At 41.0% G+C, this 27,191-nt stretch overlaps 1 protein-coding gene and 1 long non-coding RNA gene across 7 annotated transcripts in view; one reads left to right on the plus strand and one right to left on the minus strand.

Moving 5' to 3' along the window:
• Positions 1 to 27,191, minus strand: part of Susd4 (sushi domain containing 4) — a 187,090-nt gene that overhangs the window by 64,288 nt on the left and 95,611 nt on the right. The window lies entirely within an intron of this gene.
• On the plus strand, positions 23,587 to 24,634 carry LOC131423275 (uncharacterized). Its single transcript, XR_009224618.1, has 2 exons — positions 23,587 to 23,881; positions 24,232 to 24,634. It is a non-coding gene; the product is annotated as an uncharacterized LOC131423275 (long non-coding RNA).

Raw genomic sequence — 27,191 nt, forward strand, 5'->3', positions numbered from 1 at the left:
GGAAGAACTGACCACAGAGTGGAAGCCTGTCTGCCAATATTCAAAGAGGTGAGTCCACAGTAAGTGTGCTCAGTGTGAATGGAAGAACAAAGAGAGGCGGGTACCCACAAAGTAGAGCCAAGGGATGGTTTCATTGTTGTTGTATTAAAATTTTAAGATGAAAGAGACTTGAACATGTCTCTACACAGCAGGGAGAGAAACAATGGAGAACAAAAGAGAGGTAGTGGTCAAGGATGAGTGAAGGGGAAGCCAATGGAGTAAACTGCCCACCCCCAAACATGAGAGGGGAGAGGACCTAATCCTGGAGGTGGACTTGTCTTACACCAAAATAGGAAGAGAAGTCATGTCAGAACCTCTACTGAGAGAAGGATGTTCCCCAAACCATGCATGGTATGGGACTCAGCTAAAACAGCACCTCTTCCAGAGAACCTTCTCTTCCCTTTCAAAGTCTAAACAGGAGGGCTCTTTTCCCATCAAGACACACTGCGCTCACCTCTCTCAGGGTAATCCTCATTCTGACTATGACCACTGGTCCACTTAGCTATCTCTCGCACTGGGCTGAGAACTCCTGCAGAGGGAGACGTTATTTTTCACCTCCTCAGCACCTAACGGTGTGTATAGTACATACTGGTCACTCTGCAGGTGCTGCTAATGCAGGATAGATGAACGAGTGGCTGCAGGGTGGACGGATAGATGATGGATAGATGGATGAATGGGAAGATGGGTGAAATGGATAGATGACTTATGAACGGATCAATCAGGAGCTGCATGCCAATTACTTTGTTGGACCCCATCCAGCCCCACCCCACCAAGCAGTACCATTTATGGCCCAAGAGTCCAAAAAGCTTATATATTCCACCAACACAAGAGATATGAAATATTCTCCTACAGCAAAACACATTCCCTCTTAATACTCTTCCATTTTCCTTTCTTCTCCCAATCTGAGTGAGCTGTTTCCTTAATTTTCTATAATCTTCTCCCAATCACCTCAGCCCTCTTGCTCCCTTACTAATATGGGGTCCAGAGGTCGGTCTGTGCTAGGACTTTGGTTGAGACACCTGTACCCCACACCCCACCCATAACACATACTTTTTTGCCATCCATCCCCTGCCAATAGTCAGCTCTGCTGACTGCCACATTCTCCCAGATAGCCACACCCTCTGTCCTTGGCCACAGAGCTGCCCTGTCTCAGAGGACAAATAATTCAAAGAGAACTGAAGACCCATCAGAAAAATGACTGAATCCATCAGGGAAACGACTCCTGTGGTAATAAATAAATGATGAGTGCTTCATGAAAATTATAATGTGAGAGCAACAGAATCTCCTTGTGAAACCAATTATTATTTCTTCCTATTAAAGAACATTCCCATCTACATCATCTTTTGTTTAACTGTGGCCAACTTCTGAGCATGTTTCTGTGTCTGGCCCGGTGTTAATGATCAATGCTGCTGGCCACCAGATCCATTTGTTGTCACAGAAGAGAGGAACAAGAAGTAGTGGAAAGAGAGCAACCAGAAGACTGGATAGTACAAGAAGAGAATATTCTTCATTTTGGACAACTAATCCCATTGAGCAAGATAGTAATTTTCTAGGGCCTTCCAGAGATCAGATTACACTTTTCAAATTATTCCCCAGTAGATCAATTTCCAGCCTGGGTCATTTCTCTGTAGAGTGGTATTGTTAGTGTCCTTCTATAATGATGATAATCAGCTCCATCTGACAGTGTATCCATTAAGAAGTAGGCTCGTGTAGGTGTTAGAGAAGAGGAGTGGAGAACAGTTTGTACTGCAGGCCCACTCAAATAATCTTTACCTAAGAACCTCTATTCTTGAAGTCTCAGTCTATTTCCTGTCCATTCTTCAAATTCTGCTTATGTTTGGGAACTAAGTAGCCACAGCCTGGAGAAGAGAAAAGTACATGCAGAATGATTTCCAACATGTTTGTGCTGGGGAGGAGTGAGAGGAAAAGGGAGCATTCCATATTGATCAGTTTTCAATGGTGGCATACCCTGGCACTGCCTACAACATCCAACTCAGAGGGCACATGTGCATATATATAAGAGGTTATCTTCATGATGGCTAAATTTTATGCATCTCCTTGACTGGGCCATAGGTGCCCAGATATTTGGTACAATATCATTCTGGGCATGTCTCTGAGGGTGCTTCTGGCTGAGATCAGCATTAGACTCTGTAGCAGTTTGCTCCACCTAACACGGGCCCTCACTTAATGGGTGGGGACCTGAATAGAACAAAGCACTAAGCAGGTAAAAAACTCCCTTTTCTACATATGACTGTCTTCAAGCTGGGATAGAGGTCTTCTCCTGTCTTTAGACTTGGACTCAGATCAGAACTTATGTTATTGACTCCTCTGGGTCTCAGATCTTTGAACTTGGACTTGAACTATACCAGGAGACATAGGTAGGTAGATATAGATAATATAGATATAGATAATAATCTTCTCATTAATTCTTTTTTTTTTTTTGAGAATCCAAATGTACACAGTTTTCCTAAAGGTATTTAGGCACTTAAAACATGTGACTGGTACAAATGCTATCTTTCCCCATCTCTGGAGGATGCTATTTCTCTTAGGTTCCTTGAATTTGGGTAAGCAGTTCACCAGGTGAGGGCAATGCCTGGGCCCTGGGGTCTGGACAGCCCAGGTGCAGCATCACAGCCTAAAGTCCCTCTGGTACTAATATAAGAGGTGGCTTGCTCAGCCAGCATCTCCCTCTTGGGTGCTGACATGATCATTGTTGTCACTGGTTTTCTTGGCCAGCATTATGACCCTAGGTCCAAGGCAAGGACAGAATTGCAATTTGGACTCTGGTCCTCAATGGAGGCCAAATTTCTTTTTCTTTTCTCCTAATGAAAATCTGTATGAGGAACTGGGATTTCAGCTGTCCCCTTCTTCCTATACAAAGACATGCATCAGACCCTAAGTCTGATTATGAGGTCTTGACACTTCTCGTTTGGTTACTTTTGAGTTACTGAAACCTACCAGACAGTTTTACTGTGAGCAATGTAAGAAGTCTTTGAAAAGAATCATAAAAATGAAAGAGGTGTGAAAAGCAATCTTTTGGGCTATTATAACTGAAAAGTCATATTCTAGAAAGGAAGAGTGTATCAAATGTAGCCAAATCAATTTAGAACTAGGGCTGGGTTTCCATTTCTCTGTAAACTGCTATATGAGTCTTTGGGGGAAGAAACAGGATATAGACACAAAAATTGATTTTGTATGCATTTTCTTAGTGAGAGGGCTAGTGAAAAAGGGCCATCCCTGCAGAAGCTTAAACAGATATATTTGCAAATATTAAACAGAATTGAGAGCAATCACCAAGGCTTGCTCTCACCCCAAAGCACTTACTGCAGACTCACACAGTTGGCATTAAAATCACCTTCAAGTCCACCTGGTCTGACCCCTTTGACTGGAGAGGTTGAGAAGCTGGTCCAGTCACCCCAATAGCTAATTGCAGAGCTGAGACTAAAAACTGGGTCTTTGACTCTCAGTTCCCCTGCTCTTACCATTAGCAACATTGTCTCTACTTAGCCTTCTATTCTCATATTTCAGTTTGTGATGACTCAGTTGTTCACGATACTATCAACTCTTTGAGGGAAAGAACATTATTAAAAAATATTTTTGTGTCCCTGAATCTATCAAAGCAGGGCTGAGCAAAGAGCAATGCTGAAATGTTTAATGATTAAATATTAAAAAAACCACAAGGTGTCAAAGTTGACACTCACCAGCATTTATCTCAGTATGATGAAGCCAGGGAATATGACTTGTCATCCAACACATCCAAGAATCCAAGTAATTGGTTATCAAACATCTAGAGACCACAAAGTGGTTCTACCGTACATTCCTGGTAATGAAAATGTCCTTGGGGAAAACAAAACCTAATCCCAGATCCTAAACCCTGTTGCATGAAACAGTCCTAGAAAATAGGGTTCATAATCCCACCATAGTCAATAAAGAGAAAGAGGTGGTAGGTTTGAGGAAGTCTTCAATCACTGAAAAGCTTCCCTGCATTGATTTAAAATTCTAATTCCAGCTTCACATGGCTAAAGTCTGCCTTTTCCTCATCACCAGCAATAAAGATGAAGTTTCTTATAGACCATCCAACTAATAAACCATCTTTGTGCTTCAAAAAACTTTAGGTATATTAGGGACCCTGTGTCCCATTAGAGAAAAATGTCCAAAAAAAAAAAAAAAAAAAACCTTTTCTGCTTAACGAGCTGCTGAAAATTTAGTATTTGGGCTTAAAATTTTAGTAATTGAGTAAAGAGATGGAGAGAACAACCAAAATGAATCAGCATAATTTCCCAGGGATCTGTGGATGAATGGGTCTCTTAACCACTCCCTTACTGCCAACACATACCTTGTCCTGTACCACCTTCAGTTTCTCTTCTATCTCAAAAGTCCCTAACTCTTAGAACTACCTGAATTTATTTTTCTAAGTGAACACATGTGTTGACATCCTGTCTTGATCAGGGTAAGAAAAATATACAGAAACAATTTGAGCTACTGTTGTACCTATAACAAGAGATCAGCAATGAAAAGAAGAAGAAGAAAGAAGAAACATTAAAGAAATCATATTAAGTTAAACCTATTAAGCACCTAAGCCAATTCCAATGTCAATATTTTAAAATATGAGGCTCCTGGATATTGGTGATTAGATAACACAAAACTACCTGGCATGCCAAAGCTACCAGCCACCTTGCAGCCAACCATACATTTGGGCTGGCCCATGCCTTGCCCACCAGGTTCCTGACATGGCTTTAAGGTGTGGGTCTGCACTGACAGCAGCAGGAGCACTCCTGCTGTGTCATATTCTAGAAAACTCTGCATGTTCTGGAGGTCTGTCCTGAGCCAAGCTCAGGCTCAGGCATTCAGAGGATCCTCTTCCCTAATGGTAGTTTAGGAGCTACCAAACAGCTCCCAGAAAATACCAGAAGGCCTGATGCTAAACTGGGTTGCCCCGGAATGCCTTGGCCCTTGTAGAGATGGAGCTGGAAGAAAGCCCAGGCAAACCAGCTCGCCTATGAAGGAGAGGCCAGTGTGGACCCGAGGAGACCTTGCAAGAATAAGAGGAGGTCCCAGGACCAGCATGCAATAGAAACAGCAGGAGACACAACACACTATTAAAAACACAACTGAAATCTGAGGGAAATGTGATTTGCTTGATAAAATTTCATTATAGTGCATATTTCCATAATAATATCCTTATTAATTGTTTCTCCACCGACCGTCTGTGTTCCAGCCTAAACAATCTTTGTGTTTGACAAAATTTCAGCTTTGTTTTTTAAAAAGAAAAGGGAAGAAGGGGAGATAGACATTTAAACAAATAGATGAGGAAAGAAAAATGATAATCTGTTTATGTATTTACTTTGTCCACAATGTTGGGCATTGTGGGGAAAGGATCTGTCAGGCATTCATTCAGCAATGGGAAGCAGGATGTCCCCAACAGCTTACATCCAGGACGTTGTGTAGCTTTTGATCTGCAAGTTGTGACGCTATAGTAGGTCTTAAAAAATCAGTTTTCAGGGTCACAACCAGCACTGTTTAGAAATTAAGAGAAATAGAAAGGAAACGTCAGAGTGACTCCTACTCTGGGTGAGCACTGTATGGTGCAATTTTCAGTTTTATTTGTGCACAGACGCTTGTCGGCAATGTAAACTCTATTTCTTTCAGTGGATCACAAAGTGTTTGAAAAACACTGCTTTTCATATGCTCCACTTTGTCGTGATATTTGAAAACATATTTACTTGAAATAATGTGCCTGGTGCTTAAGGGCACAGGTTCTGAAGCGAGACTGTGTTTTGAATCCCATCTCTGCTATTTCCTAGCTGTACAACCCTGGGCAAGTTACTTACCTTTTCCGAAAGTCTCAGGTTTCTTTACCTATGTAATGGGCATTTTAAGAACAATGCCTACCTCCATGGCTACTGTGAAATTCACACGAGATGGAAATACGTGTGAGGCAGTAAGTGGCAGATGGCAAGTGCACAATCAATGTCTGCAAGCTATCATGTTATTAACATTCAACTTATTCCCCAAACAGCAAGAACAGAGGCAGTCGTGTTAATTTCCTAGAGCCACCTTAATCTCTGAAAAGTGTTCACGCCTATCCTTTTTCCTAACTTGCTCTCGAATCAAATGTCTTTGATAATGACTGTTGAACTTAGATACACACAAATACTTCTAAAGGGAGTCCATCTCTTGGCCAATGATGAAGCCAAGAAACAGGAAATGGTAACACTCAAACCTCCAGAAAAAGAACTCACTCTGATTTCTCCAAGAGCCTAGCATGAAGGGGAAATCTAAGGGCTAGTGGTCTTCAGCACACACACACAGCTCCGGGCTTTGTTCTAAGAGACAACAGCCACATCTGTCAGTGGTCTCTCTTGGGGTGAGCAATCAAGCTCCAAAGTACTCCCTAGGTCAGCCCAGGCGTGTGTATGTGTGTGTGTGTGTGTGTGTGCAGGTATCAGCAAATCAAACCAAACTAAAACAAAACAACAGAAACACCAAGGATTCTAAGACTTATGAACAAAGATCTCAGAACAAAAGGAGAAGTTTAAAATATATGTTCCAGTAAGAGACAATTCACATGCACAAAAATCAACAACACAGAAACTCAAAGGAAACTCAAATTGCAACAAAGGAAACCAAAGTTTCCTTAATTAATTTTCTTGTTTGTGAACTTAGTGCTACTTCATTCCATAATTCAGTGTATTATCAGTTACATATTTAAGAGCTATCTGGAGAGGGAATGAAGGGAAGCTGATCACTGTTGCTATTTATTAGGCTAAACAGACTTCTCACTGCAAAAGCAGTATCCCTTGGGAAATACAGCAAAGGAACACGAGGAAGCAAGACTGGGCTAGTTACTATAGCAATATTTCTGCCACACTAATAGTATGATATGCTATTTATTATAGCAGATTTATACTAATGAGACACCACTTAAACCTACTCTTCTGAAAAAAAACAACAATGAGTTTAAGGGATGTAGAATTCATCCACATGGGTTGAAAGCTTTGTATGTGGATTCCATTTCCCAGAAACTACAGGAATACTGCACCCATGGTTATAAACATAATATCAACTCTGAATGTTTGGATGCTAATCAAGTTAGGTAACTTTTCCCTAGAAATAGTGAGAATGTTTTAATGTTTCACAAAATATCCACAGATGAATATAACATTCACTATGTCTGAGTAAGTGTAAACGTTGCAAAAATAAGTCTTAATGGCATAATTTAGACTTGATTAAAATGGATAAAGACCACAGATGTGGAAGTCATAGCAGTCCCCATTTGATGCCAGAACTGATATTTTCCCCCTCTTGATTTAATTCACTTTGATTACCCAATTATTCCTAAATCCTTTCACTCAGTTTCAGCTCCAATAAAACTGATAACAATGCTAACTCGTAATGTGATTTTATTCCAGTCTCATGATACTGCTCCATAAAAACATGCCCAACAACATAACAAAATTATTCCAGACTGTGGTATTATAACACAGAAAAACAGAATCAACCTTTATCTTTTTGAAACAAAGCAAGCACACGGAACCAATCATGCAAAAAAAAAAAAAAAAAAATCTGAGGATTCCTCTCGTCTTTAGGAAGATGGTAGAAGGGAAATTTTGCAATTGATGAAAATTTTTTTAAGATTATCAATTGTGAAAAAATTTGAATGAGGCTGGATACATTTTTAAAAAACTGATTGATGTGGTTAAAGGTGTGGCTCTTTTCTAAAACAAACTCTTAGCAAGTATAATTCAGATTGCCTGTCCAGCTAGCTCTGTGACTCTCGACAAATAACTTGGTCTTCCTGGGTTTTAATATCTTATCACTCAATGAGGCAAGTGGGTACTTTCTCAGGTCCTTTCTACTTCTATATTCCACAATTTCTAATCTCTTCTTGATAAAATTGGTTACAACTTTCAGAGCACAAGCAAACTGAAGCAGCCCAGAAGATAGTTCACAAGTACTTAAAAAAAAAAAAAAAACTTTCTAGAATGTAATCTAAAAATGCCTATGGCAAATTTTTATCTTTTTAGATAATCAAATTTACTTTCTTTTCTGTGTGCAACAGCTTTAGAGCAATACTAAAATATGTTTCCCACATGTACACCACTTCACAGTTTACAAAGCATTGTACATACTCTGTCTCATTTCATCCCCATGAGATCAATATAACAGTTTGATGGGATTAGTTCTCATAGTCACTTTATGAAAATCCAACTGTTAACTGTAACAACTTTCAAACGACCTTTTATAGCCATACCATGTATTCTCTCCCCTCTACAGTTCATTCACAAACTAGAGTCCAGGTCATAGGTGAGGATTTTAATCTCTCTCTACATTCTCAAGTGCCCCTAGGACATTTTTTTTTTGTGGGGGGGCAGTCTGCCACTGTGACAAAGTAACTGAGATAATCAACTTATAGGTAGGAAAGGTTTATTTTGGCTTGTAGTTTTGGAGGTTTCAGACCATGGTTGGCTAACCCATCAGTTTGGGTCTCTGGTGAAGGAGGACATCATGGCAGGTAGTACAGTGGAGCAAACTTGCTCACCTTTTGGCAGCAAGGAAGCAAAAGAAAGAGAGGAGGGGCCAAAGTCCCCGTTTCTCCTTCATGGGCATGACCTAACTTCTCCCACTAGGCCCCACCTCTTAAAGGCTCCACTACCTCCCAATAGTGCCACAGACTGGAAACCAAGCCATTAACACCTGGTTTGGGGGTCATGCCATATCCAAACTATAGCAAATTGTGAAGTAAAAGATGGAAGAGAAATTTCTGCTGACTTAGGACAGTAGGTGCAAGACAACTGTCCTTTCTCACCACCAGGTTACATACTAATGGGTAAACCTATATACTTGCTTAGGCAAGTAATAAAGAGATGAGGGCTGTGTTTGTTTGATTGTTTTTTAATCTTGTTTGTTTTTAAGAAAGCTCAAAGAAATTTCTTGCTTCTTCCACCTATATAAATTTACCATAAAATAACTTGCCCAGACGTTCCAGTGCCCACTGTCTCCCTATGATTCAACTGTCTTAGGTTGAAGCAACAAATATTAAGATGCTACCAGCAGATCTTTGATCTAAATATGTCAGGATAATTTATTTAAATAATAATTTGTTAAAAACCAAGTTTTATCACCTATCTCCCTTGTAGGGCTATTTAAGTTAAATGGGATCTTTATAAGAATATTATGAAAATTAAGAAATAATGTGTAAGAACACAATAAACAAACTTTGTCCAGAAATTACAGAATTTATTTTTATTAGAAAGAATCTTCAAACTAATCTAAGTAATTTTCCCTAGTTCATAAATAAGAAAACTGATACCAAAAAAGTGTAAATGACTATGTAAGTTCACACAGCTCTGACTGACTCAGAGAAGAGGGATTAGAACACGGGGCCAAGTCCCTAACCCAGGCCCATGGTCCCTAATGCAAATCCATTCCCACCCCAAGGGCAGCAGGACACACTTCAGCAATACTTGGCCCCTGCTGCAATAGGCATCTTGACCTAATGGCACTTATTCCCTGGACCACTGACAAGATTGATCTCCAGGAAAAGGTACAGGTATCATGAAATATAAAGGATAGCATCTAAATAGGATGAAATATAAAGAATTTCCTTCTGAGGATGACAGCATGAATTTGCTGAAACACATTTGCAAAAATGCCAACAGATTCTATCAAAAAATTGAGGGAACATCATTCTTTGGATCCACAGAGTTGTTTTTCTTCCTCTTTCAACAAACCACCTCAAAGTGTTACAGGGTAAGACATTGAAAACAAACAATACAAACTTGTTGCAACCCAACAACAAGGGTGCAAGGTAAAAATTAAAATAAAGAAACAGCAGAGCATACACACAGTCCCCAACCATCTTGAAGATCTCTGCCACCCTAACCGGCAGATCAACCTCCTGTTTTGGATGGAATCAAAGTATTCTTTTCATACCCCACACTGTGCTGTCAGCCTATTTCATGTTGATTACCTTTGTTAGTAGAAGAAAACCCAGTCTGGGGGAAGCAGTGGGGAGCCTATGCAGGGGTTTTGAAATGGACAGTGGAACCTGTGCAGGTTCTGCACACGGGCCAGTGGGCTGGGCTTGGAGTGCCATCCAGGGCTGGAAAACGGGCTGAAGCCAGTAGGAGTGCCACAAGGGGCAGCCTGAGTCTTCCCAGAAAGCAGTGCCCAAGTTGTTAGCTTGATTGCAATTTAATTTAGAGAAATACAGGAATGTCACATTTCTCCACCAGAAACCTCATTCTTGATATATAAGTTTTGTGTGAACAGGAAGGAAAGACCCCAGTAGCTCTTCTAGAATGTATGAGGCCTTCATAGAAGTCATTCCTAAAGACAAGATGTCTTCCACCAAAAGACTGTCTTTTTGGACAACTCCCTGATGTACCTTTGACTAGTAGAGTTTGCTGACCTTGCTTTATCATCCATAAAACATGGGTAATTTGGTTTCTTCCGGGTAACTTCTCTTGCTTAAAGAGTGTCACATCAACTCCACTAGAGTTTCCTTGCTGAGTTCTGTCATTTGGTGTACACTAAGATCTCTAGGGCTATGGCTGGATACCACCAGGGCATGACTGGGATTAATTGTGGGCCTCACTGTGGTCCGCAGATGATTAGCTGGGATGGGGTTGGAAAAGACTGCCCATATAATATTTGACCAAGTTCCATAATTGTGCAAAGCCATCCCTCACCTTCAGGTAGACATCTCTGGATAGTGCCTTTAACCAAACAGAGAGGTCAGTGAATCTGTATCCTGCTCTCTGTAAGAGCCAGCCTCTGAAGCCCAGTGCTATGATTCCTACATAAACACAGCTTAACCCTGTGACCTTGGGCTGAAGCAAGGGAGTGGACTCTCTGTTCTTCTTTTACTGGAAATTCTTGGACAAAAGTTCATAGCACCTCTATTCCCAAACATGTTTGTCAGCTAGAACTTTCCCAAGAGCTCCTGTACCAGAGGTACCTGAGCTAAAATAGCAGCTAATGATAAATTCATATGATAAAATGCTCTGAAGTCATTATGTTTTTGAAGATTTCCTAATCAATAAATGTTAATGACTATGGGACAATTCCTTACATCAACTTTAAAAAATGTACATAGCAGGATGTTTCTTGAATATGGAAAAAGAATGCATGTAAATGAAAAGAGAGAGAGAGAGAGAGAGAGAGAGAGAGAGAGAGAATGAAAAGAAACACACCTAAATTTTAACTGTGCTACTTGGGATTGAAAGTTAATTAGTGATTTTTATATTCTTTATACTTTTCTGATTTTTCCAAATTCTCTACAATGAACACTTAGAATCAAGAAAGAAATGTCATTTTTTAAATGAGCTCTGATAGCACAGGACTGTTAAACCGAGAGTGGGTAAGAAAAGTGGGCTTCCACATACACACACAGTCTCAAGACTCAAAACAAGACAAAACAAAAAGTCAGGTTTAGAGGTGTGTGGCACAGAGTACTATGTCTTCTCTGGTGGGTATTAAATTCCACAGAGGTAACTGCAAATAACACAATGTCCCTTCAGTCGTTCCCCTCAATCATCTTCCTGCCTGAGGAACAGTGTCACCTCTGAGCCACCCAAGGCTCTGAAGGTTTGCAGCAATTGTCTAAAGTCTGGCAACAACTAGAATATGACCAGAGTGTTTCATAGCTCTCCTTCCCAAGAGGGTTGCCTGCATAATGAGAATAAACTGCACTGGGCAGGTCTCACGAGATCATGAGAGCAGGAGAGAAACAGCACAGATGGGTGCTGGGAATGAGCAGCCGTCTGGGTGGTATTGATAATGAACTGCTGCATCCTGGCTGAAGCCACTTAATTTCCCAAACACTTGTGTTATAAATATGCTGTCAGTGGAGTTAGTTGCTTTGTGGAGAATGGGGGTGAATCAAAAATGGGTTGATGAAATACCACCAGTCCCCCAAACAAATATCCTCTCCAATCTTAGCTGAAACACTACCTAGAAGATATGGGGAAACACTACAAATGACATCAAATGTTCTCTAGACAATCTGTGCTGCTATGGAGCAGCTTTGCTTCATCAATCAATCATAATCCCTAAAGGGTATTGAAGCACTGGCCCTTTTTACTTGCTGATTTCTATCCTAATTTATGGTTTAAATGGCATTTTTAGGTAGACGGAGGTGAAGGGTGTTTGTGAGCAGTCAAATATGAAAATAAATTGAAGATGAATGCAAAGGAAGATTGCAAGGAAATTCTTAAATTTGCTCATAAATAGACTCAGGATTTTTTTGTTATTTGCTTTACTTGCAAAATACTATAATCTCCTCACCTCTCACACTGGAGCAGGTAAGTGCTCCTATTTCTGGTGTCAAAATGCAGACAGCACTATAATTACAAACCAGAAAGAAAAAAAAAATTCTGCGCCAATGATGTAGGCAAACGTGGGGCTCGCAGTAGATTCCTGTCTACTTCCTCTTACTTATTAAGAGAGGCATAGAACCTTCCACTCTAGGACTCAGCTGTTTGCTAATTTGCTGTACGCTCCATTCCCTTCCTGATTTCATCTCTTTGATTTTATTCCAGTGAGAAGCCACAGGTAGTGCCTCCACCTGTAAGGGCTTATTAATTAGCAGCCAACAGGGTGAAGCAGAAGTCATGTGCTCCATTTGCAGGGCTAATGGTTCAGTTCATGAATGGTTGCTCAAAATATTTTATACCAGCCAATCTGAAAGAACATATGATTCTGGTTAAATTTAAGGACTCTTGGATCCTGCAGGCCCACATAGCCATACCTAGAGCTGCCATGTAAATGAGATTGCCATAATTTCAAAGTTCAATGGGAAGAAAATGAAGCAGCTGCTGCTTAATTTTTTATGGAGCCTACAATTTGTCTCATTAGCTGGCAAATAGGATAGGCTGGGAACTGAATGCAGCCTGGGCCTCAACTTCAAATGAGAGCAAAAAGGGATCATATTAAATCACTCACGAAGGCTTTCTGGGGATGGGGTGAGACTGGCTGATGCAGGAGATAGAGCACCTGGCTCCAAATCCTGGCTGCTAGACAGTTCCATCACCTCAGTAACACATCACCTTCAGCAATTTTAGAAGCTTCCAGAGCCTAGTTGACTAATATAAGAAGCAAGGGATCTGGAACTACCCTGTCTCTCAGAGCTGTGGGGCCCCCAGAGGCAAGGATACCTGAGGGCTTAGAAAATTCTGCAGTGCTATCCAAATGCAATTTGGGAATGACCTGGATGAGTAAACCAAGGTTCAAGGGCAGCAGATTTGACTATAATCACAGAGGTGCAGCTGTGAATCTGGGCTCCCTTATTCAGAGATTCGAGGAAACTATACATTTTCCCCATCTCTACTAGTGGTATTATCCACCAGTCGGGGGCGGGGGGGGGGGCCTGCTGGAGAAATGCAGGATGAGGGCTGGTGTTTCCTGGGTCATTTTCAACTTAGAAACTGGGTAATGTGACCTGGTGACAAGTCATGGTAACTTGCTTATGGGTGTCCAGACACCATGTAGATACCTTGGTAGGGAAACGGGCAAGAAGCAAATAAAAAATAGAGCTAGGCTATATTGGCCTGCTGTTATCCCCAGTTGCTCTGAGGCTTCCTCTACATCCATGAAATTTCTTACACTGTGGAAGTGTCTTTGTGGGTCCCAACAATTTATGCTAACAAGGTGACTCATGGTGATCCCCATATAATTTATGCTAAAGAGATGACTCAGGGTCTTGGAGCTTTAAGTCATGTGGTATCAGCCCACCATCATCAAGTGAGGAAAGGGGGGAAGGGGATTGAGTTCAACCACTTGGCTAATGATTTAATCAGTCATGCCTACATAATTAAACCCTATCAGAAACTGGGGACAAAGCTCAGGTGAGCTTCTCTGGTTAGCAATACACATTGATATACCAGGAGAGCAATGTATCCCCAGGACATGGGAGAGTTGCATTTGGGACCCTCCCTGATCTTACCCTGTGTATCTCTTATTTTGACTGGTCCTGATTTGTGTTTTATAACAAAACTTCTAAGTGTATACTTTCCTCAGTTAGTGAGTTATTCTAGCAAATTATGAAGCCTGATGGGCTAGTGGGAACCCCAGAATTTTTAGCCAGTTGGCTAGAAATTCAGGTGGTCTGGAAACCCTGTAGATGTGGGTGGTGCCTGAAGGGAAGGCAGTCTTGCAAGAGGCTGTATCCGTAACCTGTGAAATTTGTGCTGACTATGGAGTTGGTGCATGAATTGCATTGCAAAACCTAGCAACAGAAGTGGCAGGAACATAGTGTTAGGAATCAACCTAGATGCCCTTCAACAGATGAATGGATAAAGAAACTGTGATATATACATATATATATATATATATATATATATATATATATATATATATATATACACAAGGGAATATTACTCTGCATTAAAAGAGAATAAAATTATGGCATTTGCAGGCAAATGGATGGAGTTGGAGAATATCATGCTAAGCAAAATAAGCCAATACCAAAAAAACTAAAGGCTGAATGCTTTCTCTGATAAGTGGATGCTAATCTATAATTGGGAGGGAAGCAACAGATGCAAAGAGGAACTTTGGATCTGTCAAAAGGGAGGGAGATGATGGGAGGGAGTAAAGAGGGTAGGAAAGATGGTGGAATGAGATGGACATCATTACCCTAGGTACATGTATGATTGCACAAATGGTGTGACTACTTCGTGTACAACCAGAGAAGTGAAAAATCGTGCTCCATTTACGTACTATGAAATCAAAGTGCATTCTGCTGTCATGTATAACTAATTAGAACAACAACAACAACAAAAGATGTGATGAGTGATCTAAATCTGGATTTGGATCAGAATGCTTGGGGTTTTGTTAGAGTCTGTAAACAAGTCAAGATGGCGCCTGGCATTTTGCCAGAGAAAAGTTAGAGTCTGTAAACAAGTCTGGATGGCGCCTGGCATATTGCCAGAGGGAGTGGTTTGTGAAGTAACACCAGCGAGCCATTAAGTGTGGAGATTCCTTATTGGTTGACTGCTGTATCTAGTTTATGCTAATTAAGATAAGCTGCGTGGAATGTATAAATACCACTCCTGTCCTACAATAAACGGCTCCCACTCCTGCTGTATCAATGTACACAAGTTGCTCGTCACCCCCCCCCACCCCCGGTTATTTTGCTGCAGCCGGACTGCGGCAGGGTTTGTTATGGTTTGAATGTAAGGTGTTCTCCAAAAGCTCACATTTGAGACAATGCAAGAAGGTTCAGAGGAGAAGAATAGGTTGTGAGAGTCTTAATTTCATCAGTGAATTAATCCCCTGATAAGGATTAACTGAAAATTGAGTGGTAATTGAAGTGGTGGTAGGGTGTGGCTGGAGGAGGTGAGAACCTGGGAGTGGCTTTGTGGTATACATTTGTATCAGGCAAGAAGAGACCTCTCTCTCTGCTTTCTGATCATCATATGAGCTGCTTCTCTCTGCTACACTCTTCTGCCATGATGTTCTGCCTCACCTCAAGAAATGCAGCTGGCCTTCTATGAACAAAGATCCCTGAAACTGTCAGCCTTCTTAAAAACATTTCCTCCTCTATGGTTGTTCTGATCGGGTCTTTCAGTGGCAGCAGTGAAAAAGCTAATACAGGGTTGAATTCTGGCTTCACCATCTCTGAGCTTTGTGACTTTATGCCAGTTACCAAACCTTTTCATTTCCCCAAAATTCTGTCTCCTGGCTGCCAAAATGGGAAGACAGTACCTACCTCATAGAGCAATGGGAACTAAATGAAATATCCACATTTTAGATATTAACAGAGGGGATGGAACAGAGCTGAAAGTGACCAGTGGGTTTACCACTTGTTTCAAGTCTTAGATTCAGGGTGGGGCCCTTGGTGTGGTGATGTTGTTGGGGCCTATAGACCTGAAGGAAAATGAATGGGGCAGACAGATCTTGAAGGAAGAAAGATGTCCAGATATGTTTCAGAAATCTCCTCTGAGCAGAGTGACAAGGTCTCTACCTGCTGAGAACTTTCTTTTCTAGAACATGGATTGTTTCAGGACTTGTTCAGATAGAAAAGGAGACGCTGAAGGAGTGAGGCTCTGGGACCACCACTTGTTTTATGTTTTCTATTTTGGAGTGCAAGATAAAAATCATTTTGAAAAAAAAATATTCTGTTGCTATTTGTTTAAAAAAATTTAAAGACCACATCTGATTACAAGGGCAGCTCCTCCCTGGAAAGTGATACTGAGTTTTGAGAAATTGATGTCCAAGTTGAAGTGACCCAACCTTTGGAGGAACAGACTGCAATGAGAAGTCCTGATTGGGAGGAAGGAGATGCTAGATACATACAATCTCATCTCAAAAGCCTATACTTACAGTAGCAGGTTTTCCAAAGGTCAGAGAAAAAAAATAGGGCTGATTCTATAGTGAGAATCTGAAAGAAAAGGAGACTCAAAAGCATTGAGAAGCTCTTTCTACTGCATATAAAGGCAGGAAGAAAAGGTGCTAGAATGACCAGGGATGCATAGATAGGTGTGGCATGGGCTTGCAAGTAGAGTGACAGCACAGAAAGATGAGTGAAACCCAAAATGACCAGCAAAAATGTTAAGATCCAAAACAAGGTAAAGTGGATGGGGAAAGAAAGGGACATCATCCATGCACTGATACAGCTCAAATGGAACCAGCACAAATGGGAGAACATCTCTCCCTCCTTTTTATACCATTCTCTAGAAGGCACCAAAAATACCAACACTTTGCATCCTACGGCTTATGAAATTCCACTGGATGCAGCCTCTTAGAGCTGCCTCCATAGTCCCAGCCATATTGAAATATGGAGGAAGGACAGTGGGAGTGGCAGTAGGGGACAGGAAACAGGGAGCCAGGTGAGACACCATGCAGTATTGGGACCATCTATGCCCTGATACTGCCATTGGAGAAGCCTATCAACCTCATCCTTCCTCTTTTCTGAGGATGAGTCTGTCCCAGCTCCTCACTCCCCCATTCAAATAGACTTCTGCCACATCCAGGATGTATGACCAGGTCAGTGCCATGCCCAGTGGAGGACAAATATGAGGCCAGGACTTATGGCCACATACTCTGTTTCCAACCAAGAAACAGAGTCTCAGAGAAGTTAAATCAGTTGTCCAGAGTTAGGAGGTCACAGGGCCAGGATCTGAATTTGGTTCATCTGGCCACCTATATCTCCCAACACAGTCTCCACCTCTCAAGGTCTTGAACTGTAGAATCTGGTTGACCAAAGCAGAAGAGGGAGGGCAGGTGAGGTAAGGCAGGGACATGTGCCTATGAAGAGGAGGTGGGCCTGAAGAAGATGAGGAATGGACTGTGTAAGGGCACAGGGAGGAAGCCCTCCAAGGGAACCAGCAGAATCTTTGGAGTCTCTCTACCTCAATTTAGTTCTGAAAAGATTTTGTCCTGAAATTCTATTTAGTTTTTCAGAAAGTACCTGAGGAACTTGGGGAAGTGGTCTTTACAAATAGCTCACACTTCTTTATTTCCTGAAAGATATTATTTTAAAAAAGAAACACTCAAATCAATATTTCCCATGAGGCCAACAATCCCATTTGCTCCAGACTTGCCTGGCTGTGACTATGCCAAGTTTCCTGGACTTCACCAAGAGCTCTTTCCTACTCAGCCTTCTTGATGTAAGATCAGAGAGTGCAGCAAGCTCTGCCCTCTCACCAGACTGGGTTAATAACCTCCCCATGAGATGGCTCTTACTCCACTGCAGGTTCATGCACATCCACCTAGGACAAAACGCTGGAAATTCACCCACAAGCCAACACGTGCAGCAACAGGGAGCACATCTGGTTTTCACTGGTGGGAGGGAATAAAGCTGCTCCTTCAACAGCACCAACTTCTTTCCTAGGGAAAGTTTTCTTCTTGCTGATTTTGATCTATGGTTCTTTCTGTTTTGTCAATAAAATCAAAAAATTCACACTGACATTTCCAACTACCAAAGAAAATAAAGGCACAATATGCTTTTAGAGATGCCCCTTGACTTTTTCACTGAAGAAGTATTGATGGGAAAGATAAGGACTTCCAGCTGATTAGACATCATCCCGAGTTCAGTTCTGCCACTTAATTAGCAAGGTGGTCTTGATTGGACAAGGTTCTTTCCTCCTATTGCTGGGAGCCATTAGCCAAGTAAGTATGACAATTTCCTTGCCAGCGTACCCCATGTTGCAGTGACATTGAATGTACTTAACCTTGCTCAAGGACCAAGGCAGATTAGGGTGTTCCCGGTTTTAAGATAATCTTGTTTAGGGCGTTCCCAGTTTAGGTTCCAGGTTTAAGGTTTAAGATTATTCCTGCTGGGAATAGGGCGTATCCTGCTGCCTGAGTTCCCCTTGAGTTCTCACGGGATTCAGACAGTATATTTTGGGAGACAGAAGCCCAGTGGAGGGGGATTTGGGCAGAGAACGTGGATTTGGGAAGAGAACGTGGATTTCCCCAGAACGTGATTGTAGACGGCTGGTGTGAGTTCGGGAATAAAGAGTTGCTGTTTGAATCTACAAGCTGTGTGGTGGCTCGTGATTGTGTGCCCAGCCAGACTGCGGCATTTGTGCCCAGCCAGACTGTGGCATTTGGTGGCCCGTACGGGGAACTTCTGAAGCTTGGAGGTAAGTGAAATTGCTTGCCCCTGAGGAAGAGCGAAAGAATGGGTGACCAATTCAAAAAACAATGTGTTATTGTTTTGATTTATCTTGTTTTTGTTTCAAGCTGCCTATCCCTAGAAATTTCTCAGGCAAACTGGAAAAAATGGTTGACTAAAGGTTTGAAGTTTGTCGGCCCTGAGGAAGAGAAAATTGATACAACGATTTTTTATTCCGTTTTTGTTTCATTCAGTTTCGGTTTTGTTTTGTGCTATCTTATTGGGTTGCGTTATCTTTATAGTAGATTAGAAATTAGTAAAAAACAAACCGAAAAGATGTTAAGTAAATTGTTAGAGGTTCAGACCATGGAGAAAGACATTTTAGATCAAACAAAAGAGAAGGTCTCTCGAGCTAGTCAGACAGAGGAAGAAAATTTAAAGGAAAAGGGGTTGTTAGGAAAAAGGCCACAACAGGAGGCTGTTACTAACTCCATTTTATCACAAGAGGGCGTAATTCAACCAACAGCCCCACCGATGGAGACAGCTGAGTGGCCCTCAAACCCCGTAGTTGATAAATGGGATCCTGAGACAGGACCTCAAAGATTAGCATGCCCTGTACTTGAACAGGCAGGAGGGCAGCGAATTCACCGTGCTTTAGATTTTAAAACAGTGAAGCAGTTAAAGGAGGCTGTAACAACCTACGGGCCACAAGCTCCCTTCACGGTAAGCATGGTCGAGTCCATTACTAACTTGGACATGACGCCAGCAGATTGGGCTAGCATGTGTAAATCTGTACTAAATGGAGGACAATATTTGTTATGGAAGGTTGCCAATGAGGAATTTTGCACGGAGACAGCTAGGCGAAATGCAGCAGCCGGTTATCCTCAAAGAAATCTAGATATGTTGTTAGGAAAAGGACCTTATGAGGGTCAACGGCAACAAATTGAATATGATCCTGCTATATATGCACAAATTGCTGCAGACGCAGTTAGGGCATGGAAGACTTTACAAGGACATGGAGATTTACAAGGTCAGCTATCTAAGGTAATACAGAGAGCTAATGAACCTTACGCTGACTTTGTAGATAGGCTAATTCAAACGGCTGCCAAAATTTTTGGGGATACAGAACAAGCAATGCCATTAATAAAACAACTGGCTTATGACCAAGCAAATCGTTGCTGCAGAGAGGTTATTAGACCATGGAGACATGAAGATTTAAACACATATATTAAATTATGTAGAGATATTAATGAACAAGGGCAAGTCTTGGCAGCTGCAGTACAACAGGCTTTAGATGCCAGGCCAAAAACATGCTATGATTGTGAACAAACAGGACATTTTAAAAGGAATTGCCCCATAGGAGGAGGGTTTAACAAAAGTAGGTATCAAAGGAATAGAATACCAGGTATTTGCCCACGATGCCGTAGAGGGAGACATTGGGCTAATGAATGCCGTTCTCAAACCACCATAGAAGGTACTCCCTTATCAAAAAACGGACAAAGACCAGGTATTTATCCAAGATATCGTGGAGAAAGGCATCAGGCTCCATTGCCAAAAAACGGACAGGGGGGCCCAATGCTCCGGGGCCCACAACCACAAATATACGGGGCAGTGGAGGATCCCAGCAACACCATCAGGGTAGTGCCCAGGACACATTGTCCATTAAATCCCTCATCAGACAAACCCGAGGGAGCGCAGGGTTGGACATCTGTGCCTCTGCCAGAGCAGTATTAACTCCAGAGATGGGAGTTCAAATCATTCCCACAGGAGTAAAAGGACCTCTTCCCCAAGGAACAGTAGGCTTATTATTGGGACGTAGTTCATCTACATTAAAAGGACTTATGATAAGTCCTGGGGTAATTGATCCTGATTATGTAGGTGAAATAAAAATTATAGCTAGTTCTCCAAGAGGTATATCAGTAATTTCACCTGGAGATAGAATAGCACAGTTGTTAATAATACCCAGCCTACATAATAAATTTCCTAGTCATAGTGTAGAAAGAGGTTCCAGGGGATTAGGCTCCACAGGTGTAGATTGGGCTATGTTGTCTTTAAATTTAGATTCTCGCCCAATGCTAAAACTAAATATTCAAGGTCATGAGTTCAATGGGCTACTGGACACAGGAGCTGACCTTAGCATCATATCTCGTCAAGAATGGCCAAAACATTGGCCATTACAACAAGCCACTCAAACGCTTCGAGGCCTAGGAGTGGCGACTAATCCCCATAGAAGTGCTATGATATTAGATTGGAAGGATCCTGAAGGATGTGAAGGAACTATACAGCCATATGTATTGGATCATCTTCCTATAAATTTGTGGGGACGAGATGTCCTAGATCAATTAGGTTTGACGTTAACAAATAATATCAATCCTAATGTGCCCACTACTAGAGCTAGACAAGGCTTTAGGAAAGAAAAAAGATTAGGAAAACAAGGGCAAGGTATAGCAGCACCAGTACAAATAGATCAAGGAACAGACAGACATGGGTTGGATTTTCAGAAAGGGCCACTGAGACAATCAAAATTACTTGGAAATCAGAAAGACCAGTGTGGGTTCCTCAGTGGCCCCTGACTAAAGAAAAGATACAAGTAGCCCATGATCTGGTCAAACAACAATTAGCGGAAGGACATATACAACCTTCCATATCTCCCCATAATACTCCCATTTTTGTCATCAAAAAGAAATCTGGTAAATGGAGATTATTGCAAGATTTAAGAGCCATTAATAATGAGATGGTTGTTATGGGACCTGCTCAATCAGGGATTCCTCAATTGTCTGCTTTGCCAAAAACCTGGCATGTTTTAGCTATAGATATTAAAGATTGTTTTTTTTTCAATTCCAATTCATCCCGAGGATAGTCCACGTTTTGCATTTACTATCCCTGCATTAAATCATGAAGGTCCTGATCAGAGATATGAATGGAAAGTACTCCCTCAAGGGATGGCTAACAGTCCAACTATGTGTCAAATATATGTTAACAAAGCAATCCAGCCACTTAGAAATCAAAATCCTGAACTACAAATATTTCACTATATGGATGATGTATTATTGGCACATAAAGATAAAAACATATTGCTGGAATGTTATGCCACACTTACAAACTTATTAAAAAATTATAATCTAGAGATAGCAATAGATAAAGTACAATTAAATTTTCCAATTAATTATTTAGGAGTTCTATTATCCTCAACCATGGTCCGTCCACCAAAAATTCAAATACGAGTAGATCAACTCAAATCACTTAACGACTTTCAAAAGTTATTGGGAGACATAAATTGGATAAGGCCTTATCTAGGTATACCAACAGGAGAGTTGGGACCTTTATTTGATATTCTAAAAGGTCCATCAGATCCAAATTCACCCCGCATGTTAACTCCTAAAGCAAGAAAGGCATTAAAAATTATTGAAACATATATGGAAAACATACATTTGGATAGAATTGATATAAGTTTGCCTTTATTATTTATTGTACTACCAACAAAAAATATTCCTACAGGAGTATTTTGGCAAGAAGGTCCATTATTGTGGATACATTTATCTTATTCTCCTAACACTATTCTTACTAGGTATCCTGAGGCTGTAGGACAATTAATACTCAAAGGAATAAAAGCAGCGAAGGGAGTGTTTGGAATTTCTCCCAATAAAATTATTACTCCATATACTATGGATCAAATTGATGAGTTAGCTAATGAGTTAAATACTTGGGCAATAATCATGTGTAAATCTAATGTTTCATTTGATAATCATTTACCATCTAATCCTTTGTTGTCTTTTTGGTCTAAGCATCCTGTAGTTTTTCCTAAAATGACAAGAAAAACACCTATCATGAATGCTCCAAATATATTCACTGATGGGTCAAATAATGGTACAGCAGCAGTAGTTACCCCTGATCAAACTTTTACATTTTTAGTACCCAAACAATCAGCTCAAAAGGTAGAGCTTAATGCAGTTTTACAAGCTTTTGTGATGTTTAAAGATTCTGTATTTAATTTATTTTCTGATAGTCAGTATGTAGTTAATGCTATAGTATCTCTTGAAGATGCTGGTAGGATTTCCCCTTCTTCTACTGTTTTCTCTTTGTTTTCCACTATACAAAGTCTAATCTGGGACAGAAAAGATCCATTCTTTATAGGACATATTAGGGCACATACAGGATTGCCTGGAGCCCTTAGTTTAGGCAATGATTTAGCAGATAAAACTACACATGACATACATATTTTCTCTACATTTGAAGAAGCTACAAGTTTTCATAAAAGGTTTCATGTTAATGCTAATACTTTACAAAAGCGTTTTAAAATAACTAAGGAACAAGCCAGACATATAATAAAACAATGTCAAAATTGTGTGACATTTTTACCACAAGTTAATCTTGGAGTCAATCCTAGAGGACTGATACCTAACCATATTTGGCAGATGGACGTCACACACTTGCCAGAATTTGGAAAATTAAAATATTTACACGTTACAGTCGATACTTCTTCTGGATTTTTGATGGGCTCCCTTCATGCCGGAGAAAAAACTAAAGATGTTATAGCTCATTGCTTACAAAATTTTGCCACTGTGGGCGTTCCTAAACAGTTAAAAACCGATAATGGTCCTGGCTATACCTCTACCTCTTTTAAACAATTTTGCTCATCATTTGGTATTACTCATATAACAGGAATCCCATACAATCCACAGGGACAAGGCATAGTTGAAAGAGCTCATCAAACTATTAAAACATACTTATTAAAGCAAAAAGAGGGAATTGGAAGGGGGTATATATCCCCCAAAGATAAACTTAAAATAACGCTTTTTACTCTAAACTTTTTAAATTTGGATTCATCAGGACTTAGTGCTGCGGAAAGGCATATGTATCCAAAAAATGTACATAAGCCTAAAGTACTTTGGAAAGATATTCTAACAGGACAATGGAAAGGTCCTGACCCAGTGATTGTCTGGAGTCGGGGGTCTGTTTGTGTTTTTCCACAGGGAGAACAGCAGCCCATTTGGATTCCAGAGAGATTAACTAAAACAGTTTCTACAGATCGAAAAGAAGATGATTTGACTCAAATCCATAACAGCTGATATCCAGAACTCCAGCTTGGCCATTCTTACATCTGCGACAGTGATTAACCAGGATGCTTTTTTCAATAGCTATTTTATTATTGCATTTTTCCACATCATAAGGTTCTATTTTTATTTTTTGAGCTCATACAAACCTAGGTTAATGTTTTTCTGATCAGTTTTATTTTTTGACTGTGGAGTTTTTAAACATTGCAATGGAGATTTCACCTAGGTAAAGCTACAAGGCCTTTACTATTTTCTTATGTGTTGTACGTTTGTGTACACTCTTGTGTTTTGTGTTGTATGTCTGTATGTGCGTATGTCCATATTTCTTATATGAGGAGCGCTCATGAAAAAATGGATCCGAATTATTATTATTTTTTTATTCACGTGATTTAAATGGTTTAATTTAAATTATGTAAACAGCTGTTAAGGATTGTTTTTAAAGGTGGTTAACAGATCTGTTTGTTTACTAATTTAAATTAGGTAAAAAGCTGTTAAGGATTGTTTTTAAAGTAGGTTAACAGATCTGTTTGTTTACTTTCACCTTTCCTTTTCATTATATTTAATAATTCTTTTCAGGATAATGTCTCTTTAGCATCATTGCCAGAATTCCTATCTCCATCTCAGTGCTGGTGAAGAACTCAACAAGTAATGCTCAATCAAAGAGTCAACTTACTTTGGGAGGAAACGGATTTTGGGAGGAAATGGACATATTGATAGATTCCTCTGCTTTGAACTGCTTGCAGAACTTGCCTGGACTATGTAACTATCGTTTGATGGTGTCACTAGTGATGCAATTTTTATTTCCTGCCAGCGCACCCCATGTTAATTGTGGTAGTGCTGGCATATCTTTGCTGATGGTGTCACCAGTGATGCAATTTTTCCCAAGGAGCCGTCAATTGGCTTGGTGTCGTGGCATTTCTGTATCCTCCTCCCTTCTGCTAGTGATGGTCTAAAATTTGGGGGCCAATGGCTTATGCTGGACCGGTAGTCAGTGACGGGTATGATCCAATTGCAGTGGTATCAACCTAAGACAGGAGGCTGACGCCTCAAGGTCAGTTTTCCGATGACGGGTAAGAACCATATGTTGAATTGGACAACCTACCAGGCACGGTCCATAAGCCACATTAACCTCACTCCCCCACTGGCACCAAGGCCAAATTTGGGGGCCAACAGAGGTGAGGCAAAGAACCTCACCCCCCCACTGGTGCATAGACCTATCCACAAGTATGGCTGTATGCTGGACCGGTAGTCAGTGACGGGTATGATTCAATTGCAGTGGTATCAACCTAAGACAGGAGGCTGACGCCTAAAGGTCAGTTTTCCGATGACGGGTAAGAACCATATGTTGAATTGGACAACCTACCAGGCACGGTCCTTAAGCCACATTGCTTGTTGTTTAATTAATCAGAAGGGGGGAGATGCTGGGAGCCATTAGCCAAGTAAGTATGACAATTTCCTTGCCAGCGTACCCCATGTTGCAGTGACATTGAATGTACTTAACCTTGCTCAAGGACCAAGGCAGATTAGGGTGTTCCCGGTTTTAAGATAATCTTGTTTAGGGCGTTCCCAGTTTAGGTTCCAGGTTTAAGGTTTAAGATTATTCCTGCTGGGAATAGGGCGTATCCTGCTGCCTGAGTTCCCCTTGAGTTCTCACGGGATTCAGACAGTATATTTTGGGAGACAGAAGCCCAGTGGAGGGGGATTTGGGCAGAGAACGTGGATTTGGGAAGAGAACGTGGATTTCCCCAGAACGTGATTGTAGACGGCTGGTGTGAGTTCGGGAATAAAGAGTTGCTGTTTGAATCTACAAGCTGTGTGGTGGCTCGTGATTGTGTGCCCAGCCAGACTGCGGCATTTGTGCCCAGCCAGACTGTGGCACCTATGACTCCATTTTTCTCATGAGCAAATCCAGGTGAATACTCGCTGAGTTGTGAAGATTAAATGAAGAACAGAATGAGAATCAGGGTCATGCCTGACACACAGATGCTTTCCTAGCCTCCAATGGCTTCTCTTTTTCCCCTCCTCATCCAGGAGAGATTTTAAAAAAATAAATAAAATAATCTTTTTTTTTTTAAAGTTCCCTTTCTGTCCTTAAAAAAAAATGTGAGTGCAGGGAAAGCTATTTTCATCTCCTCTCTATGTCTCCATCATCTCAATAAATTTCACACATCTACAAGAGACAGCAATGTCTCATGTGGTATCTGTCCTGTCCTGTTTGTAGTGTCATAAGCAGGGGAGGGAAGGTGAGAATGGGCTGGTATTTAAGAAGCCCTGTGCCTGTGAGTGAAAATGCACTCAGGACATAGAACAAGACTCGGGCATGGGAGCCCCTCTTATTTTATACCTAGCTTGGCTGTACCCTTCTGGTTTCTGGGGCCCCCATGAACATCTAGATGGACAGATATCCCCACAGACATGGACACAGCTGTCCTCTTGCAGAGACAACAGGTTTGCCTGCTAACATAAACATCTCCCTTGGTTGGAATAAACCAATGGGTGGCAAACATGCAGGGAGAATTCTAAAAATAAAGGAAGCTGTTGAATGTAGCCTTTAACTTCTTGCAACTCACCCAAGGGAGAAGGAAGCTCTCTCTTTAGTCTGTGGGCCTGGGAACACTACCTTCATACAAAGAATCTTTGTATAAAATCTGGTCAATTTTCTACCTCCACAAGTAAAGACTGTACTTCAGTTAGAAATTTATGAAATGAAAAAGATCCTTTTTTCCCACTTAAGTTTACCGACCTGTTGAATTCTGTTGAGAACCTTCACCTACAAGGCAAGTTTCTAAAAGTTCATGTTCTATTTATCTTTGCCACCTCAGTGTCAAACAAAATGCTGCATGTTGCATAAGAAAGACTTCTTTTTTCCTTTTTAATAAAAATAGGACTTTGTGCCAAGTGCTAGAAAACTGTCAAGGCTCCTGCCCTCTAGAAGCTAAAATCTGTACACAAATAACTGTGATACAAGATAAGAGGCGGCAAACACCATATGCAGATTACAAGGGTGTCTGGCTTGGGTGAGGTTGTGCATATGTGTGTACATGTGAGGCAGGAAGCAGAGGACCCAGAGACAGGCGCTGTGTATTTTCCAAATCATTCTGAAATTATCAGTCACAAATCCGTCTCCTTCACTAGAGTTAGATTTTCATGGACAGAGACCATGTTTTATTTATGTTTGTATAACAGAACACTATTTTGAAAATATTAAACTGAGGTATTTTTCATTCCCTTATAATCGTGTTCCCTGCAGCCTTCACATAATTACAGATAGAACTTCCCCTGGGAAGAGGAGCATAGCACCAAGGGAGGCCACAGAGAGAAGGAAGGTATGGTGGAGAAAGGCTGTCACCTGCCCCCACAAGGCAGAAGAAGATACAGCCCTGCTACCCTCCTCCTTCTGTAGTGGGGCTACAGGGAAGTTCCATGTACCTGTTAGTCTTGTGCTGGGCACTGATCCTCAAGATGAAGAGGGGAAGGAAGGAGAAGAGAAAGGAAAGGAAGTAAGGGGAAAAAAGAAGGAAGAAGAGGAGTTAAAG

Source organism: Marmota monax, unplaced genomic scaffold (genome assembly GCF_021218885.2).
Source record: "Marmota monax isolate L192 unplaced genomic scaffold, Marmota_monax_Labrador192_F-V1.1 WCK01_AAM20220418_F8-fsc00153, whole genome shotgun sequence".
Lineage (NCBI taxonomy): Eukaryota > Metazoa > Chordata > Mammalia > Rodentia > Sciuridae > Marmota > Marmota monax.